The sequence below is a fragment of the Phascolarctos cinereus genome, unplaced genomic scaffold, assembly GCF_003287225.1.
Source record: "Phascolarctos cinereus isolate Bilbo 61053 unplaced genomic scaffold, phaCin_HiC Scaffold_5;HRSCAF=322, whole genome shotgun sequence".
In the NCBI taxonomy this organism is placed as follows: Eukaryota; Metazoa; Chordata; class Mammalia; order Diprotodontia; family Phascolarctidae; genus Phascolarctos; species Phascolarctos cinereus.
The window spans coordinates 374,389,054-374,410,290 of NW_027555958.1; the positions used below are offsets into that span (position 1 = coordinate 374,389,054).

General features: G+C 38.0%; 1 protein-coding gene across 1 annotated transcript in view; it reads left to right on the forward strand.

The window, feature by feature from the left end:
- Positions 1-21,237, forward strand: part of LOC110203608 (membrane cofactor protein-like) — a 237,841-nt gene that overhangs the window by 91,656 nt on the left and 124,948 nt on the right.

Genomic DNA, 21,237 nt, shown 5'->3' on the forward strand with positions numbered 1-21,237 from the left:
CTATATGGTCCTGTTTTGTAACATTTCCTTTTAAGTATTGTAATTTAAGAAATAAGAACTTCCAAGTTTTGTCTCTGTTTAAAGGGAAGTTTTAGCTGGGATTATCTGGCTTTCACTTATGAAGCTTAAAATTGTTAACTAAGCTATTTGGAGTTATTGTTTAAGCCAAGTACTGGTAAAAGTATTTTGTGTGTGTGAAAATAAACTTGATAATTATGCAAAAAAAAAACAAACAAACTTGATTTTGTAAAATCTCATAATTCTCATACAGACACCTTTTGACTAGAGAATTTAGGTAACTAGGAATTTGTGGTAATTAGAAAATTGTAAGCTGTTTTTGAGAAAGGGAGATACTATTACCAAAAAAAAGTTTTGAAATCTTTGATACTCTTTTTAGAGAGCCTACTAAATTTCTATTTGCAAGAAAATTATGTCCAAACCTACTATGAACTTAGAGTTTCATTCCTGGGTTTGTTGTGTTTTTGGACTGGACTTAACTGGGTGCTTTTAGAGAAACAGTCTCAATAGGAGCAGTGTCAGAGATCTAAAGCTAGTGATTAATACTAAAGCATCTAAATTTCTGTAATCCATTATTTAAAGGAATTATGAGAGCAGTAGTATTTGTCTGTGATCAGTCTCTTACTGTTACCAATGTGAGATTAAATTCTTATTATCTAGGATATGTGATTTTGTGGGACAGAAATTTACTATTGTTGTAAGCTTTGATTACCAGGATAATTGTCTGAGTTGTCATGAAGCCAATAGTAGAATGGCATGTGCTGCAGGCTGAGAACTGATAAAGGTGGATGTCTGTGCCTGGGAAGAGTTTTGAGGACGACCTTGGACACAGCCCAGGTAGGATCTTCCTGACTCTATTTCCCAATTGTGCTATTTCATTTCTGAAAAGGAAAATTCCCATCTGATTAATCCTAAGCCCTGCTTTTAACATTCAGTGGCTGCAAGATTGGCTATTGGATATGACTCATGCCTGGAATCAAATAGAGCTATGGAAGTTCTTTCCTTCTGATATGATATATGACTTTGTCCCTCTGGAACATCTCTGAGTTATCATAATACAATGCAAGTATGAATAGCTTACAATTTTAATTTACATTCATGGACAAATAATAATAATATAGGGATAACATCCTCCTAGAGAGGAAATATTTAGACAAAATAATAAGACAAGGGTGTACTGTGATAGATGTCTAATTAAATAGGACAGCAAATTTTGAGAAAAGCAACAGGATTAGACTGATTCCTCTAAGAATTATATACAGATGCACATGATTGGCTTCCAAAATGTATCTGTCATGGAAATCCAAGCTTTAAGCATGTTTAGGTAAGAGATCACAGATTTAGATTTTTACACTAAGCGAGGATAGTAGAGCTCCCTTTTTGAACTGCCTATAAATTAAACCTATTGTACATGAGCAAGGAATTTAATGTTAGTTAACATTGGTAATACTGATTGTATTGATTTGTATGGTTCATGTCTAAGGTTTTCTTTGTTATCTTGATTACATGTAAATCTCTCTTCTCAAAACTAGTCTATTGTGAGCTCTCTGATTAGTTTAATCTGTACCTGACTTAATGTAATTACGCGATTTTGCGAATTATGAGAAAACTTTGTTGTATTGTTTGGACCTAGTCCTGTGTGACTGGGAAAACTGAACCATCTCTATGAGCCTTTAACTAAAGACTTCTGAGGGATTCTGTGATAACTAGGAATTCAGTTTCCTTGATAATACTCTGGAAATTGTGTTATTTAAGAACTTTTACACCAATTTAGTAAGGTTTTATGAACAAGAGTGGAAATGCATGCAAGCTATTTAGGGCTCATTTTAGAGATGTCCTTAGGCAATGTGAGATTATGTAACATCTTAGGTTACTATAGAACTGAGACTAGTGCTCCTGTGTGTGTTCCCATATGAGTTAGGCTTCTTTACAATTAGGTCAGGGGTTATTTTGTTATTTGGATAATATCATCCTTGTTTAAAGTTTTGTTACAATTAAGAACGTTAAAAGGAGAATGGCTTGTGGTTTATTTTGTAAATGTCATCAGAGAAACATGGCGTGACTGAAATTTAAGATCTTATATGTACTGTGTTAAAATGGATTATTTAATATATCTATGTATGTACTGAAGCCTGTGGATTAATATAAAGTATGAGATACTGGGTTCTGATGTGAATTTCTTGAACATGACAATTGGCCATGATTTCAATTCTGAGTTTAAAAAAAAAGAAATGAAATGAATGATCAGGGTTATAAGGATTAGAAATAGTAATTTAAAATTGTGCTAAGATCACTTTTGTAGGAGAATGGACAGAAAGCTGGTTCCTACGAGAAGATAAGAAGAAGAAGATGCTGAGATGCTGTGCTGGAGATGGCTGGAACAAGTACCAAGGACCAGAGGACTTCATTGATGATATTCCCTGCCAGATAGCTGTATAAGAAAAGACTTTCTGAATCTTAAAGGGACAATTGCATTATTATTGTTTTCTTATGGGTCTCTGTATCTATATTATGAAGGGGCTGCCCCTTTGATTTGTCAATGCCTATATTTACTTAAAGGGGTGATAGCTGGAGAGAGAGGAAAGAGAGCTGAGAAGAATTTGAATTCAGATTTAATGTGAAAGGTGCTATCATAAGAATGATAATTTCTATATGCGATTATATGGAAATGCAATTGATGTTAAGTTTATTGTTAGTATTACAAAAGTTATTACTGTTTCTAAATTGTATTGTGTTTCTAAAACACTTAGTTTGTAACATTTGAAGGGAATTATCCTACTCCTGCTGTGTCTCCCCTTTATGTAGGACTCCTTGTCCCATTTTGGTTAAGATAGAAGGGAAAGAAATCAGGCTGACAGTTCTGAAGAGTCAGGGTTAAGTGCCAATTTGAGACCACCCTGATGGTTACTAAGATTTAGTGGGATGTGAGAAGTCTTCAGATAGTATAGAACAAGAGGAGGGATTGAATCGGATGTCCCAGTGAAGACTTCTCAGTGTAATTAAGGTAATGAGTTCAGAAGGTAGTGTGAGAAATGAACTCTCAGAAGTGAAGGCTCCTCAAAGGGTCAAATAATTCTTGATTATTACTTTCAAAATCCTCCCCCACTTAGACCCTGTTTTTAAGCAATTAACTGAAAGAATAAGCTCTGCCCCACCCCCAACCCGAGCTTCTGGCCTCTTTCCTTGTCTTTGAATTTCGGGCCTGGAATGTAAGCCTCACCTCCCAGTTAAGAGGATAGGAAGAAACTTTCGAGCTTAGAATGTAAGCCCACCCCCAGTTAAGGGGGTAAGGGATAGTGGTGGGTGGAAACTTGTTTGCGTGGTGGGCGGAGATTTGCTTTCATATGGCAGCCCCTGTTACTCTGGGTCTCTCTCTCTCCAAGTGTATCAAAGGAGCAGACAGCCATCTCAAGAGGTTGTAATAAAGGTAACCTTTGCTTTCCACCTTGAGAAGTCTCTGAGTTTAATTTGGCTGGGGGTTGCTGTCCCACACACAGTGATTTATTAGTGGAGTAGAGATTTCCTGGTGATGTGGCCAGCGCTCCAAAGGACTGCTTTCTCATCTGTCACCATAACATGACCGATAAACCCCACCGCCACCACCACCACCCCCAGCTCTGCCAATTGTCATTATTTTTATTATTGTTGCTATTATTGTTACTGGTGCTACTTCGGTGTCAACTGCTAGGAAATGTTTTGTAATCAGCCTGCTGGACAGGGTTCAAGTTATTTTTTTTTTAAAGAGAGGGCAATCAGGGTCTTGGGAGTCAGGGTGACTCAGGCAGTAACCCAGCAATTCAAGGATGGAAGCCCAGGGTCCGGTCACCCATGTCCATAGTTTAACCTACAGACCACAGCCCCCAGCTGTGCTGCAGACTAGGACAAATTTAAGGCAGAAAACCAGCAAAAAGCATCAAAGAAGGATGCTTCGTGCTCCTGGCACCACATTCTTTAATGCCCATCTTCCCAGGTGGGCTGTAAGGACCACGGGGCTGTTAAAACTAGCCTGAAGTCCTAAACTTTGGGGAAAAGGGATGGGGTGGGGCAAAGTTTCCACTCAGTTACTCAGGAGAAAGAGTCCTCCAGTTACCCTCCTCCTCCCTCCTCCAGCCACCCTCTTCCCATTATAGTTCTAATTACAAACCGACACACCCAGCAACAACTCCTAGACCTCCCTACCCTGCCTATTCTAAGAGACTGCAGTGGGGCTTTCCCCTCCTTGGAACCCCCTTCAGTCCATCCCACCCCCACCCCCTATAGCCCTTCTGACCCCCTTTCCACAAAAGCGTGGATAAAGAGAGGAGGGCAATTATTTATCATCGTGTTGGGAGACCCCAAAGGCCAGCTCATCCAACCCCCTAGTTTCACAGATGAGATAACTGGGCCTGAGCAGGGTCCTTTTCAAAATCAAATCAAAATAAGATCAATCTTATTTTCTTTTTAGCTTGGGTTGCTAGAGTTATAGGCCCTGGGAATGTGGTCTAATGAAGTCTTCTTAGATTTTAGCACATCATTTAACATTTTTCATATTATCCTGTATTTTCTGCTCTGTTGCCTACTCCAAACAGAGCTAGAGAGGCCATGCTTGGGAGAAACTAAACCCCTGGGCTCCAGACTTGCTCAGCTCCATAACTACCCATAGTGTATGCCTACCCAAAGGCCAGGTTCTCAACAACTTATGCCCTGGGGCACTGCTCTCCAGAATGATGACTGTCTCTCTCAGAACATTATTGTTTCCTTTCCTTTCTTACCTTCCCACCTCCCCATCATTTCTAGAACCACTAACCATGATCAAATCAACTCTTCTCATATAGAGTTTGTTAATCTGCTTACTCCCCTACAGCTCTACTCACCATCCCTGTAACTTTCTGGACCAAATTGCCCCTTCCAGACTACCAATCTTTTATGTAAGTTGTTTAGAATGTAATAATGGCTAGTTCTTTGAGGTTTGTAAAGCACTTTGCAAATATTATCTCATTTTATCCTCATCATAACTATGGGAGGTGAGTGCTATTATCGTCTCATTTTAGAACTGAAGAAACTAAGGCAAACAGAGGTTAAGTGATTTGCTCGCAAGATTACACAGCAAGTAAGAGTCTGAGGCCAAATTTGAACTCAAGTTTATCTGACTCCAGCTCTACTGCTCTACCACCTGGCCACCTCCAGCTGGGCCTTCTTGTAGGCAATGACCATCTTTGCTTTTGTATTTGTATCCCCAGCACTTATGACAATGCTTGGTGCATAGCAAGCAATTAATGTATTTTTTTTTCATTCATTCATTTATTCATTCACTCATTAAGTCCTCTTCACCAGGCCATTCATCATCATCATAACCCCACCACTACCACATATTTCACCTTTTCCTCTGAGAACTGTATTAATGCTACCATTGCTTCTAAAAACAGTGTGGCTCCCCAAACCCTCCAAATACCTGTAAAACATGGCTCTAAACAAATTCTAAACCAGCAGAACCCAGAAAAAAACAAAGAGAAACAAATTTCCAGCCCAAGACAACCTGGATGGTTGATCCAAAAGGTATATTGTGCCAGGCTGGTAAAGGAATGCAGTTTGGCGTGGGCACACGGGCCCCTGGCAAACCTGGAGCATGCCTAAGAGGACTGAATCACAAGCAGCTGTGGCAGTTTCCAGACTTCTCAACCCATGAACACCAAAGACAACTTAGAAGGTCAGTAGGAAAAGTCTGTGTCTGTGGTGAGAGAGAAGTATGAGGTGGGTCCCAGCCCCATTCCCCTAGCTTGGCCCTGAGGTGGTGGCTGTCTCCTGAGCTTCCGGCCCACAGACTGAGGGGGAATTGAGTGGCTGATCAGAGGGGAATCATAGGATCTCTCTGCTGGTGCAAGATTCTCTTGCTTTGCCCATGCTTGGATCTGGGTCACAGTTCTGGGTGACAATACTGGGGGAGGAGGAGCAGTGGGGTGGTGGAACTTGTAGTAGCTGCACAGAGAAAATCCTCTTCACAGTTCCAAGAAAGAAAAGAGTACTCGTGGTCACTCATAGAGCAGAGCACAGGACAAGAAAGGAGTAAACACCTCACCCTTGATCATAGCACCTTGGAAGAACTGAAAATTTACAGGTCCCTAGAAGTATCTCTAAAAACAGCTGCACAAAGCCCCTGAAGCTTGGGACAGTACATTCTCCACACTGGAAACAGATTCCTACCTCAAAAAAGATTTTATAACTCAAGTAATTGGCCAAGATAATGAGCAAGCAGAGCAAAAAGAGTCAGACCATATTATCTTACTTTGGTGACAAAGAAGATCAAAACATACAACCAGAAGAAGACAACAAAGTCAAAGCTCCCACATCCAAAGCCTCCAAGAAAAAATATAAATTGGTTCTAGGCCTTGGAAGATCTCAAAAAGGATTTTGAGAAGCATGCAAGAGAAGTAGAGGAAAAACTGAGAGTGATGCTAAAGGAGACCCAAAAAAATACTGAAGAAAATAACACCTTAAAAAATAGCCTAACCCAAATGGCAAAAGAGGTCCAAAAAGCCAATGAGGAGAAGAATGCCCTAAAAGGCAAAATTGGACAAATGGAAAAGAAGTCCAAAAGCTAACTGAAGAACACACTTCCTTAAAAATTAGAATGGAGCAAGTGGAAGCTAGTGACTATATGAGAAATCAAGGCACTGTAAAACCAATCCAAAAGAATGAAAAAGTAGAAGAGAATGTGAACTATCTCATTGGAAAAACAACTGACCTGGAAAATAGATCCAGGAGAGAGAACTTAAAAATTATTGGACTATCTGAAAGCCATGATCAAAAAAAGAGCCTAGACATCATCTTCCAAGAAATTATCAAGGTAAACTGCCCTGATATTTGAGAGCCAGAGGACAAAATAGAAATTGAAAGAATCCACCGATCACCTCCTGAAAGAGATCCCCAAAGGAAAACTCCTAGGAATATTGTAGCCAAATTCCAGAATTCCCAGGTCAAGGGGAAAATATCGCGGCAGCCAGAAAGAAACAATTCAAGTATTGTGGAAACACAATCAGGATAACACAAGATTTAGCAGCTGCTACATTAAGGGAGCAGAGGGCATGGAGCATGATATTCTGGAGGGCAAAGGAGATAGGATTACAACCAAGAATCACCCACCCAGCAAAACTGAGTATAATCCTTCAGGGGAAAAAATAGTCATTCAATGAAATAGAGGGCTTTCAAGCATTTCTGAAGAAAAGACCAGAGCTGAATAGAAAATTTGACTTTCAAATACCAGACTCAAGTGAAACATGGAAGAGGTAAACAGGAAAGAGAAATCATAAGAGACATATTACATTCCTTCATGGAAAGATGATATTTTTAACTCATGAGTCTTTTGTCAGTATTAGGGTAGTGGGAGGGAAAAAATTATATGTATGTATAGATAGATAGAGGGCACAGGGTGAGTTGAAGATGAAGGGGTGATATCTGAAAAATAAAATTAAGGTGTGAGAGAGGATTATACTGGGAAAAGGAGAAAGGGAGAAGTACAGTGGGGTAAATTATCTCACATGAAACAGACAAGAAAAGGGTTTTACAGTGGAGGGGAAATGGGTGAAGGTGAGAGGGAATGAGTGAATCTTATTCTCACAGGACCTGGCTTAAGGAGGGAATAACATACACAATGGGGTATGGAAATCTATCTTACCCTACAGGAAAATAAGGGGGTAAGGGGACAAGAGAACAAGGGGTTGATAGAGGAGGGGACATATTGGGGGAGGGGATAATCAGAAGGAAACACTTCTGAGGAGGACAGGGTAAAAAGAAAGAATAGAATAAATGGGGGGTAGGATAGGATGAAGGGAAATATACTTAGTTTTTCATGACATGACCACTATGGAAGTGTTTTGCATGACTACACACCTATAGCATGTATCGAGATGCTTGCCTTTTCAATGGGGGTGGGTGTGGAGGGAGAAAGGGAGAAAATTTTTAACCCAAAGTTTTTTAAAGACACGTGTTAACAAAAAATAAAAAATAAAATAAAATAAAATAAAATAAAATAAAGAGTGGCAATTGAGTGCCTGGTTGTTACCCTCATCACCACTGTGATTTCCTACATCATAATTCCATTCCTTCCCACCATTCTCATAGAAAGAAGACATGCATGTGTGTGTATATATAAAATAATTAAAATGTTACATACATATATGTATATATACATGTGTCTTTATGTGCAGATGGATTGTCTCCCTTTTGTAGCCCTTAATACTTAGCAGTATGCTTAGCACATAGTGAACTCTTAATAAATAATTTTTATCCATTTCATTTATTGTACAAGATAAAAAACTTATCAACCACTTTACAATTCACTAAAAAGATAAAAACATAATTTTAACATAATAACATTTTATTGACTATGCTTCCTGTTCTAATCTCTGATGTGTCTATATACTACTCACATCTTATAGCCCCTTTTTATATTGACAGAGTCTGTGTGCATGTCATAGAAATTTATATGCACTTCCACCATATACAGAGAGTTAGGTGACACAGTGGACAGAGTGCTGGGCTTCGGATCAGCAAGACTCATCCTCCTGAGTTCAAATCTGGCCTAAGACACTTTCTAGCTATGTGACCCTGGGCAAGTCACTTAACCCTGTTGGCATCAGTTTCCTCATTTGTAAAACGAGCTGGAGAAGGAAATGGCAAACCACTCTGGTATGTTTGTCAAGAAAATCCCAAATGGGGTCACAGAGAGTCAGATATGGCTGAAACAACTGGACAACAATCACCACTGCCATCTATGCTATAAATACTTATGAATAGCTTTGGATTTACAGTGTGTATAAAGGACTTGTAGGAAGTCTTTTTTTTAAACATTCTTCTAACTACTATCCCATAATGCCTAGTGCAGGTGCACAAACTTTATTAATTTATTAATGATGAGACCAGTAAACTTTTGTTAACTTTACAAATGAAGTTAGGTCTGAAAATATTTTTATGGTTCACTTTTATCCCAATGCCACAACCCCACATTATTATATGATATGAACAAAAAAGATACAAAATGAAAAGATGAATGTAATGAACATTCTTTTAATAAACAAAAAAAAGTAATTGTTTTCAAGGATTCTTTTTAGTCTTTATTTTCAATTCTTCCTCCACTTCAATGTAAAACGATTGATTTAATTTTCAGTTGTCCGTTGTGGAAAACCAGTTCCCTGAAATGGACATTTGCTATCTGGAAAAGGGCCGCCTTATAAGTATCAAGACACTGTGGTCTTGGAATGAGATGCTGGATTTTACATGGAAGGCGAGCAATAGATTTCCTGGCCTAACAACTTGTGGTTCCTCGTATTCCACATTGTACACCAGGTAAGGACCAGCACTTCAGAAAGAAAAACAGCAATCCATTTTTCTGTTATCTGCAAAATCTCTGACTTCACTGGGTGGAGATAAAAAAAGAATTTTCTACTATTAAGTATACTAGTGATTATGCTATTTTCCATGGCTTTTGTAATTTGAGATTCTTAGGAAGACTTGAATACAAATCTAGCCTCAGACATTTACTAGCTGTGTGACCATGGTCAAGTCATTTAACCTCTGTCTGCCTCAGTTTCCTCATCAGTAAAAGGCTGATAATAATAGCATCTACCTCCCAGGGTTGTTGTGAGGATCAAATGTGATAATATTTGAAATGTGATTTGCACAATTTTGGGTACATAGTAGGTACTTACTAAATGCTTGTTACTTTCTTTACTTGGGTGTCCGGAGTTTGCAGATAGAACACTGGTGAGATTAAAAACTTAGCCTAAGATAAAGAAATGGACCATACTCTGAAATGTTAGAATGATGGAAATGTCCACATAACTTTCTCCATGGCTCCATCTCCACTCCATATCTGGGAAGATTTCTTCAATCTAATTGAATTTTATCTTTTCTATAACTTTAGAGCCAATGTACCCTGTGGCTATACACATTTCATCATACAGAATATAAAAGGAAAATTCTCTACTTCCCAAATCACAAACCCCTTTCCTGCTTTCCCTAAGAAGCAAAAGGAATAGAGCCTAGGACACTTTTTAGAGATCACAGGACCTATCACCTAGTTCAAAAAATATGGGAGGGTCTCACCAGGTGACACAGCTTTCAAAAGCTGCTGGTCCTGTTCCAAGGATCTGCCTAGGTACCAGGCAATACCAACTCCCAATGCCAATACGGAGCTTGTATTTTTGCTCTCAGTTATCTCAGTCTATCTATCATAATAGGTGAGGTTTGGGCAACCATTCCAGCAGCATCCACACCCTAAAACATCAGCCAATTCTCTCTTTGTGGCCAATAGGATTGGTGCTGTGCATAGCACTGCTGTTTTTTTATGTTGCTGAATCCCCAGATTAATGACCAGAAGTCTTTTGAAAGGGAGAAAAAAAGAAAGTTGGTGATTTGGGTGAGTCTAGCTGGCATCATACACCTTCTTTTCAGTTTTTCCACTATCTCACACTTCCTCTCCCCTGTTCACTTTCCAGACAACATTTATGTTATGAATTGGGGCCATTAGAAACACCCTACCATCCAAGAGTGGGCTTCATAAATTTCTTGAAATAGACTTGATCAAGTTTTAGCTACAAAGCCATCATCCCAAAAACTATTCAGCACTCTTGTTGGGAGTAACAGAATTAAAGCAAAACCTTTTCTCCTTCAATGATTTCAATTAAGCAGGGTGTGACAAGTACTAGAAAGACATAGTTTTACATCTTTTCTAACATACTTATATGTTTGTTACTCTTTTTATTGTCCAGAACACAATTCTATTCCACAAATATTTCTTCATAACATAGTAATAGTTCACATTTATTTAATGTGATATAATAAACTATTCTTCATAATATATTTCTGTACTGCCATAGTTCAATATATATAAATGACTATGTGTCACAGTTTTTAAAATGTCATCTCACAACAATTCTTTGAGGTTGGTAATGCAATATTAAGAATAATGTTATTATGAGTAATTGAATAATTCCTATTTATTAAATAAGTGATGTTATTCTTATTTTACATATGAAAGGTAGTATGCTACCTCTCAGTGTTGGATACAGAACAGGCCTCAAAGCCAGAGGCTGCAGGTTAAAGTTCTGTCCTCCCTGCGTCCCATACAGTTGCTGAGACAGAAGGTGTCAACTGCATCAGTAGAAGACACTTCCTCACTTGAGTTCTGCATTTCAATGAAATGATAAGCCCCACCCTATTTTACATGTGGGGAAACCAATGCTCAGAAAAGCTCAGGTACTTGCCTGTGGTTACATAGTTGGTAAACTTCAACAGCCGACTGTCTTCCTCTTAAACCCCATGCTTGAGGGTTTGTTATTACTTCCCTCCTAGGGTTTACAGTATCACAGGAGACTTAATATATGTACACAAGTAAGTATAGTAAAAGTCAAGATATTTAATAGCTTTTAGTCTATGAATTTACTTACATAAATGTAATGCAATTCAAAGGCTATCAAAGAGCTACAAACAAGAATGGGAACATAGAGGGAAAAGAGATAATGTTCAGTGGCACTTAAGGGTTCATGGAGCTCAGACAAGCTCCCTTTCAGTACTTCCGAGTTAATTAGATTCTCTATTAAGTTCTTCCCTCTGATCTAAAAGAATGCCTTTTAAAATTATATGGGGCACTTGGGGCAGCTAGTGGATAGAACACTAGGCCTGGAGTCAGGAGGACCTGAGTTCAAATTTGGCCTAAGACACATAACACAACTGTGTGACCCTGGGCAAGTCACCTTGCCCCATTGCCTAGCCTAAATAAATAAATAAATACAATTATAGGGAGAGGATGACTTCTTCTACTCCTCCTCTTGGATTCACCTCTATAATTAGGCTTCTTAGCTTAAATCCCAGTAATCATTGACAAATGAACATTGTTTTGGTGGTGGTGATTGATAGGTTTTTCTTGGTCTTTAATTTTCACTGATATATTTTGGCTTTTTGTGTCTAGAGATGCTGCTGTTGAGATGAATCTATTTCTAAATATCTCCCTCTTCCCTCTACTAGCCAGATAGCCATCCCTTGATGCAAACAAAAGAAAAGAAAGGGGGAGGGGGAGAAAAGCCCTGTAGCAAAACTAACCCACACATTCATGGAATTTGACAGATAAGGAATTTCACACCTGCAGCCCCCTTCCTCTGAGAAGTTCTAAATGCCAGTTCTTAAGTGTTTTGTTCTTGTTGTAGTATTGCTGGTGATCATGGGAAGGTAGCTGCCTAACATGTTTAAATTGGCATTCCAGTCTCTGACCACAGTGTCCCACAGGATTATGTTCTCATTTTTGCCTGGGGACAAATATGTCCCTACTATTTTGCACATCAGTGCAAAGGTGAGGGAGTTGTTCTTTACAACTTGGTGTAAATTTAGAGAGGAAGAGAGCTTCAGTACAGCATCCAGTAATTCCTAGATGGTCTGATCATGATCTTAGGGACCTTAGAGATTATCTGGTGTTCTAGTCCAACTCTTTACCTCTTTCTCCATTTTAGAGATGAGATTTAGTGATATTCAGAGTAGCTCTGGTACTTTATCAAGACCATAGAGCTTATAAATAACAAAAGCCGGTAATTATCAAATCCAGGTCTTCTGCCTCCAAACACAGTATTTTTTCTGCTTTATTTGTAACAACTTTAGCAAATTTGTAAACGTTTCAATTCACGAAACGTAAGCACCTTCAGAATCCAAATCACGATGCTAAGATCTTAAACATTTTAGTCGTTACTCAAAACGTACTTTTTTTCTTCATTTCCCTTGATGTTCTTTAACTGAAGCCAAACTTCAAAGAGCAAACCCTCTTCATAAAAGGATTTGTTCTGTAAAACGTGGACTCAGTCAAAAGGCCACACCCAAGGACGGAGGCTACATGTGGCCTCCATGCCCTGCATTCCTGGTATAAATTCCACCTGCTCGTAGTGTGTGATCTTTTTGCTGTTGCTATCATCTCTTCACTGGTGTTTTATTTTAAAATTTTGCATCAATATTCATTAGGGAAATTTTTGTCATTTTCCTCTTCCTCTCTAGCTCATTTTACAGATGAGGAAACTGAGGCAAACAGGGTTAATCGACTTGACCAGGTTCAAACAGCTAGTAAGTGTCTGAGGCCAGATTTTAATTCAGGAAGATGAGACTTCCTGACTCCAGGCATGGTACTCTTTATCTACTGCACTGCCTGGCTGCCCTTCAATTGCTCTAAATGCTAGCTATTATTATTACTGTGACATCTTGGCCGATGTCTTTGTGATCTTGTCTGTCATTCTTCATATCACATTATGACCTCTGATTCACTTAAGAAATTAATTTGTGCCTCATTAAGAAATCCCTTGGTGTGGCTGAATTACATAGTCAATTTAATACCTCATTAATTGGCCCCTTTTTTGTGATGAGGTCAGTGAATGAACTTAGACAAATCCCTTACACTAGTAATCTCTATAATGAAATAATTTGATGGAATCCTATTTGTATGCCACACCTGATAAGATAAGAGGAAGGTCTTTATAGCTCTTCTTATCCTGCATTTCAGCGGCTGTCAGTTTTTCTTCACTCTGTCTTGGCTCACACCTCCTTACCTCAAGCATTTAATTCTCCAATCAGGACAACACAAGGATGCCAGAGCTGGGAAGAAAGAGTTGTGGCAGACGTGTGCCTCTTATTATCCTCATTCCTTCTTTTTTTTTTTTTTAACTCAGAGCTAGGACTAACCTTAAAATCTAAAATATATAAAATTAGTTTATCATATACATATATATGTACATATACATACACATATATGTAAATATATGAAATCTAAAATAGACAAAGTTAGCCATATATACATAAATAATATGTAAATATATAAAATCTAAAATAGTTTGCCTCTCTCCATATGTATGTATATACAACTTATAAAATCTAAAATATATAAAGTTAGTTCTCTTTCCATTTACTGTGTTTCAGTTCTTTCTCATTTTCTCCCTTCTCCCCCTTTATCTCTATCTAAAATAGAAAATTACTTGAAAACAAGATTCATTTGTTCTTGTTTCCAATATTTGGATGTCTTAGAAAGGTTGGATCAGATTCTGTCTAAGATACTTCAACTATAAATGCCATGATTCCTATTAATAGTCTATGGTACAGATCTTGTTTCTTTAAACTACAGGTTGGAACTTCACTCAAACTTAGAGACATTCTCACATTCTATAGGTTAAAACTCTGAAGGACTTCTTCTGTAGTTTCTAAATGTGAGAATTCCCAGTACAGAGTGAGTTCCTCTAGCTGTTCCTATTTGTAGATAAAACTAGGTTACTTGTATTAAGTTTCAGAACATTATAGTTTCCTCAATGAGATCCATGATTATTCAAAAGCAATCAGCCTAACAGTCCCTCCGCCAAAAACAAAAAACAAAAATAAAAACAAAAACAAAAACAAAACAACTAAATGAATAGAAAATGCCTGCTTCCTAGATTATGCTATAAAGTTGGATGGAGTAGGATTTAAGTACACATATTCTGGATGGACACTGCAGATGGATAGTGAATTGGACCCATAATTTGATAGGAGAAAGATATTAAGCTGGAATGCGTTTAGGAAATTATGTGATATTATGATTCATTGTGATAATGAGCCCAAGCTTCTCCCTAGCACAAAGATCCAAGTACAAATGTTCTCCAGGCAATACTGTTTAAGGATGCAAATCTTAGAACACTGGAATCTCTGAGAATTAATATTATGGGTGACCTCAAGGAAAATAGAGACACAGCTGGTGGGCACGAGTGAGCGGCACCATATTTCCAGTGATAACCTAGGCAATCTGGTATAATGGATAGAGAGCTGGCCTTGGAGCTGAGAAACTATGTCCTTGTTACCTGAAGATGTCATTCAGCAGCAATGTGACCTGGCTTCTTGAAAACTATAGCAATTGGAGTTCAAGATGAGGAAAATATTAGTCATCCAAAAAGTCTTTGAGAATGGGCTTGAAGGTGGACTGTAACATCAGCTACCACCTAAGTTCATGTAGACTTATAACTGGGTTGGGCACAGAGTGATTGATTTTTCATCTGCAGCAATTCTCAAAGATCATCTACTAAGTCATAAGACATTGCATAGTGTTTTGGTGAAGGGAATACCCACACAGACAAAATCATGGATTCCTGAAGTATTAGTCTTATCTACTTTTTAAAGTCTGAGGGAGGGGCTAGAGTGTACCAGAAAGCAGGAGATAGAGATGAGTTCTACTGTGAGCAATGACAGAGTCTTCCAGGTACTTTCCATGTCCTCACATGTTTACTTCCTGCTCGCTGAACACCTATGCATACAGGTTTCCTGCCTCTGTCTTTCTCTTCTTGGTTCTTTCATCTATGGTTTCTTGCATGCCTTTCCATACTCCTGCTGATTGATCTCTCAACTACTCCGACCTGACATTGGTGTTTATTGCTGATTGCTTCCCACTCAAGTTCTCTCTTCCTGGCAGATAGAGTACAGGACTGGACACAATGTGTGCCATCACACCATCCTGTCACGACAGCAGCCAAGCCTAGCCTGCCTTGATAGGTACAGGGCAGAGAAAAAGCCTGTTGAATGTTACCATGTTCACTGAGGGTCAACCATGCCCCATCAGACTAGTATACACCTCTCCTAACACTGGGCTTACTCATCCTTATGCTAGTCAGAGCTCCTTCCCACCTTGCTACCTCATCTCATTCCCTCAATTTTTCTACCTCACCAGTTGAAATGTTTTTGCCTTTTTGTCCCTTCTCCTCAGAGGTGATCATTGCACATTTCAAGGTGACTAGGTTTATCTGATAAACTAATTGCTGGCAATGGTCTAGTGATGGAGAGCTATTAATAGGGGATCTAACTCTACCACCCCCCAATATATTCTCATATACTTTAATACTTCAATAAATCCATGAAGTCAGCACTATAGGTACTACCCTTAGTTTACAAATAATCCATGCCTCCTCATCCTATGTGATGCTTGCTCATGTCTTTCTATAAATCTTATATAAAAAGAATCTATCCAACAAACCATAGGCCTCCTCTGATTTTTTTGGTATTTCTTGGATGCCAGTGAAACATTTGAGCTCTCAGGATGATTTATCTGGCTTTGTGGGTCTCATACCAAGCTCACTACAGGCTCATCTTCTATCTTCTACTGCTTTTCCTTTTATGAAATGATAATACTCATTATCTTTGTAGAATCAGAATCTGAAAGGTGAAAGGCACCTTGGCATCTATCTCATCCAATGCATTCGATCCATACATCTTCTATCTTCCATCTCTATGATATTCTGAAATGAGTGTGGTGCTTGAATGTGGTATTTAGCAATCTTTACTATAGCTTCCTTATATCTAGGATATCCCTACTGCTGTAAAAAATAATTCCTTTTTCCTACTTAATCCTATGGAGATCACAGGATCATGGATTTAGAGATGGAAAGGATCTTAGAGGTTATTAAGTTCCGCTCCCCTCCCCTGCTTTACAAACAAGGAAATTGAGGCCCAGATTAGTGAAATGACTTGCCCAGGGCACAGAGACAGTAAGTGTCTGATGTAGGATTTAAACCTAAGTCTTCCTGAGTTTACTACATCTGTTGCCTTTCTAAGAGAGGCCCCTAAATACTAATCTGTTAGGATTAATGAAGCATATCGTAATTTGTTAGCTTCTCAAGAGATCCATCGGCACCCTCAATAGCATCATTAAAAGTTCCTGATCCAAATAATTTATGGCTAAATACATAGATTTTGTGGCCATCTGCATAGAAGTGATCATTGAATCCATGGGAAGAGACAAGATCATCACAGTAGAGAATGTACAGGGAAAGGGCAAAACATCACATTTTAACCAAGTTTGTTTTTTTTCCTCTTAGCTATTAAGGCTACCACTGCCAGGACCATCACCAACATCACCACCATGATCACTGTCACTATCAGTATTAGTAAGTATTTTACCAGTCATGAAATGTCATGCTTTAATTTACCTTTCTTTTTTCTCTTCCAGATATTTGTGTACAGAGAGCTCTTCTTTGAATTTGTATTTTAAAACAAGATGGTTTGCTTTGTGGTTGCCAACTTTTAGATGATCTCCATTCTGTCAATATCTCTCTTAATACATGACCCCCAGAACTGAATAGTACTACAAATGTGATCTAACCAGGGCAGTGTGCAATAGGCTTATAACCTCCTTTGTTCTGGATATCTCTTTAGTAATTCAAAAGAAATATGAGTTTCACTGATGTGAGGCCTTCTATTACCACAAATCACTACTGCAGCCTACCTTTGTAAATGTTTTGAGTTACTGTGGCCAAAAGAAAAAAGTATTACTCTGTGGCTAATACCTTTTTCTGGCGATCACCTTTCCAAATATAGTTAGACTGGTCCTCAGATAAGTGTTCTACAAGGCTTTTATTCTAATGACTTCCAACTTAATTGAAACTTCCAGAATTTCTAGTCTGCTGCTGTAGCTTTCAATCAATCAATAAACATTTATTAAATACCTGCTATGTGTCAGGCACTGTGTAAAGTGCTGGAGATACAAAAGGAGGCAAAAGACAATCCCTGCTATCAAGGAGTTGAGGTCATTTCCATCTTCCCATGAAACATCAGAGTACAAATACCATATTTCTATTAATATGGACTTAGATTGTAACCAAATTTTTAACTTATGGCATACTTTCTAATTATATTGAGCTTGTAGCCACTAAAACCTCAAATCTATTTTCACATGAATTGCTATCTAGACATATGGCCCTTGTGTTTGGTGAATTTTTTTTATTAACCTGAATGCAGAACTTTTCATATGTCCTTATTGATTTGGATCATCCACCTATCTTAATTGAGATTGTTTTCCAGCATTGCCGACATTCTTCCTGGTTTTGTGCCATCATGGTTGGATAAGAATACCATCCGTAGTTAAGCTAAGTCAATGATAAGAATTTTGAGTAAAACAAGGGCCTTGTAGAACCACTGGAGTTCACTAGAACCGCTCTTTCATCAATTAATTACCATTATTTGGGTTATTACCCAACAAATTAAGAATCTACCCAACAGTCTACCTTCAGGTCCACCTTTATGATATCCAGGTAGTCGTTGAAATCTAGGTATCAGTCTAATAATCCTGTTGAAATTCAACTCAACAAATATTTATTAAATGACTTGCATGAGGACAAGAAGTTAGTATGGTATGACTTGTTTTTGATGAAAACATGCTGCCCTCTAGTGACCACCGTTGTACTCTGAAGATTGCCACAGTAATTCTCCATAGAACTCCACCAAAACAACTCCTAGCAAAAGCATCAAAAGATGTGTTGAATATCAGTTGTGCACAGTATATGTGAATGGTGTTATCTAGTGAGCAGTGGGAAATGAAGGACTGAAGCTTTAGGAAATTTTAGGGCCAAATATATAGATTGAAAAACCATCTCCATAAATACACTGAATTGAAGCTATGGAAATGAGTGAGATCACCATGAGAAGAAGGATAAGGGTAGCGATTTGATGGACATTTGCCTCAGGGACTAGGGAAGTATCACAAACCAACACAAGGAGACAGAGGATTGATTTCATGAGGCAATCATGAAAGGCAAGATGGCACAATGCAATCATAACTCTTCTATCTCCCATCTTCCTTAAGTTGACTTCTCTTTCAGAGTCCTAAGCCATAGAATCCCACATACCTTGTGCCTGAATTTTTAAAAGATCTCTCATAAAATGTAGAACATACACCAAACTATGCATGGCATTTCCCTTCTTTATCTGTTACACACTCTTCCCCCCCAAGATTCCCATTTTTAGTACTACACCAGCAAATTGCCAATTCCTCCTTTTTGGTCTAAATCAAGTACAGAATTTCAGCAGTTCCTCCCATCCCTTCCGCTGGCTTCTGAACAATGAAATTATCAGCAAGCCAAATCAAGAATTTACCAGATATTCTGTTTTTAGCACAGGGGCCTCCAGAAGGTTCACTCATTCAACCTCTTTTTTACGCATAGCAGTGTGCATGGGTACGTGGAAAGATAGAACTTTCTTCTTTCATTGAAGGTCTTCAAGTAGATATCACTTGTCCTAGATGTCAGAGAAGGAATTCATGCTTTGGGCAACAGTTGGGATAAATAACCCAGCACCTAACAATGCTGGCAAAGAACACTTTATAAATCCTTATTAATTGGTTAATGGATTGATTGATCGATAATCATCTGAGGCACTTTCCAACTCTTTAGTTCCATGGCATAAAAATTTACCAATTTGGAATTTCTTCTCCTCTTCTATGACAAATTCTCCCATAGTCCAACGTCTTAAAGAGATTTAGATTCTTCTCTGCCTCTTTGAAGTATTTTTCTTAGATTATTTTTTTAGTTCTGTGTGGGAACCCTTCATCCTCTCCAACATGCTGGAGGGTAGAAAAGCATTCCTTTAGCCCTTCTTCTTTTTCCTTTCTTGGGGATGCTAACATTGATTACATATGTAGTTGCTGTTTGCTTCCAAAAGAAATACAACTGTAGCGTGGTCCCTTGTAGTCACTTTAAGTTTCCTCACTTCCCTTATATCTTGAATCACAAATCTGTTGTTCCTTGTTGCTCCCCTGATATATGGGGAACAGAAGGCTTAAAATGCTTGCTTGCTAAGGAAGTCCAAGTTCCTGGTCACTTGTAAGTGTTTGAGTATGGTTTGGCACAATCTTCTCTGAGACTTTCTCCCATTCTTGGATTAGCAATTGATATTTATCCAGGTGCTAGAAATCAGTAATTAATGTAATGCTTCTAATTCCCTAATCAGTAGCTATCTGTGAAACTTCTTTATGGATAATTCCAAATTCACTCACCACTCTTTAATTCTCCTTTCTTCTTTGCTCCAGCTCCAAACAAAAATTGCCTTATTATTTTTTCACTATGTCAATTCAAGGAAGAGAAGAATGGTCTGGATAATGATAATGGATAATGATGGATATAAAACTGGTTCAATGACTGTTTCCAAAGAACATTGGTTGTTGGATCAATATCAACCTGGAAGGAGATTGGAAGGAGGTCTCTAGTGCAATGCACAGGATTCTTTCACTGGTCCTATATTATTCAACATCTGTATCAATGACTTGGATAAAGACATAGAAGACATGCTAATTACATTTTCAGAAGACATAAATTTGGGAGTAGAGTAGGATTAAAGGCTAAAAATAGGCAAAAATTAACAAGATCAGATTATATGAGAAAAATGTAAAACTCCTTCCTTTAGATTTTTTTAAATGAATTACATGAGTATGGAAGGAAGGAGACTTACTTGACAGAAAAAGTCAAGCTCACTATGAATCAGTGGCATGAAATAACTGCAAACAAAGCTAGTGTCGGCCAGTCAATAAGCATGTAGCTCCACCAAGAGTGCAGCAGGGTGCCTATTTTCCCACAGCACCTACAAAATTTGTCATTTTTGTTAATATGACAGGTGTGTCGCAGAAAGTCTGAGTTGCTTTCATTTGCATTTTTTAAGTGCTAGTCATCTGAAACATATTTTCGTAGGGTTGTTGATAGCTTGCTTTTCTTCTTTTGAAAATTGCCTGTTTGTATCCTTTGATCATTTATCTATTGGAGTTCAATATGTCTTTGATGAGCACTCAAGTAGGCAGCCTACCAATCTCAGCCCCTTATCAACTCTGCTTGTCAACAGAACTGAATTGTTTTGTGTTCCACTCTGACCTTCATGACAGTTCTGGTGTACTCATACATACCAAGCATTCCTTAGATTGCATTTGTGCAGCCTTTCTTATAACATTATTGTTATGGCTTTATATGTTAGATTTTCAGATTTAACTCATAAGAATTTCATTATCATCACATTATTCTTCATCAATAAAAGGCATGAAATTACAATTATTATGTATTGTCACCAGGTAACAGCTGTGTCTCAGAGTCACGTGGTCAAGTGATAAAACTTATGCAGTTGCCATACTTTACCTGAGATGGAGATAATTGACCTTTAAATAGAATACCTATTTAAATCAACTAGCCTTGAATATCATTACCAAATTCCTGATTTAAACACATACAGAGAGTGGAATTTATAAATTTTTAATTATAATTATAATGTTATATTATAATATGATTATAATTTAACATAATTATAATTTAATTATAATTGTAATTTGACAACCCTCTCCACTAGTTTTTATTTTTATAATTTAGAGTTATTCTAGTTAGTCCCATACTTGATTAAAATGTCTCTTTCTGATTTACCCTCAACAACTCCTTGCAGTGTTGCTGCTGG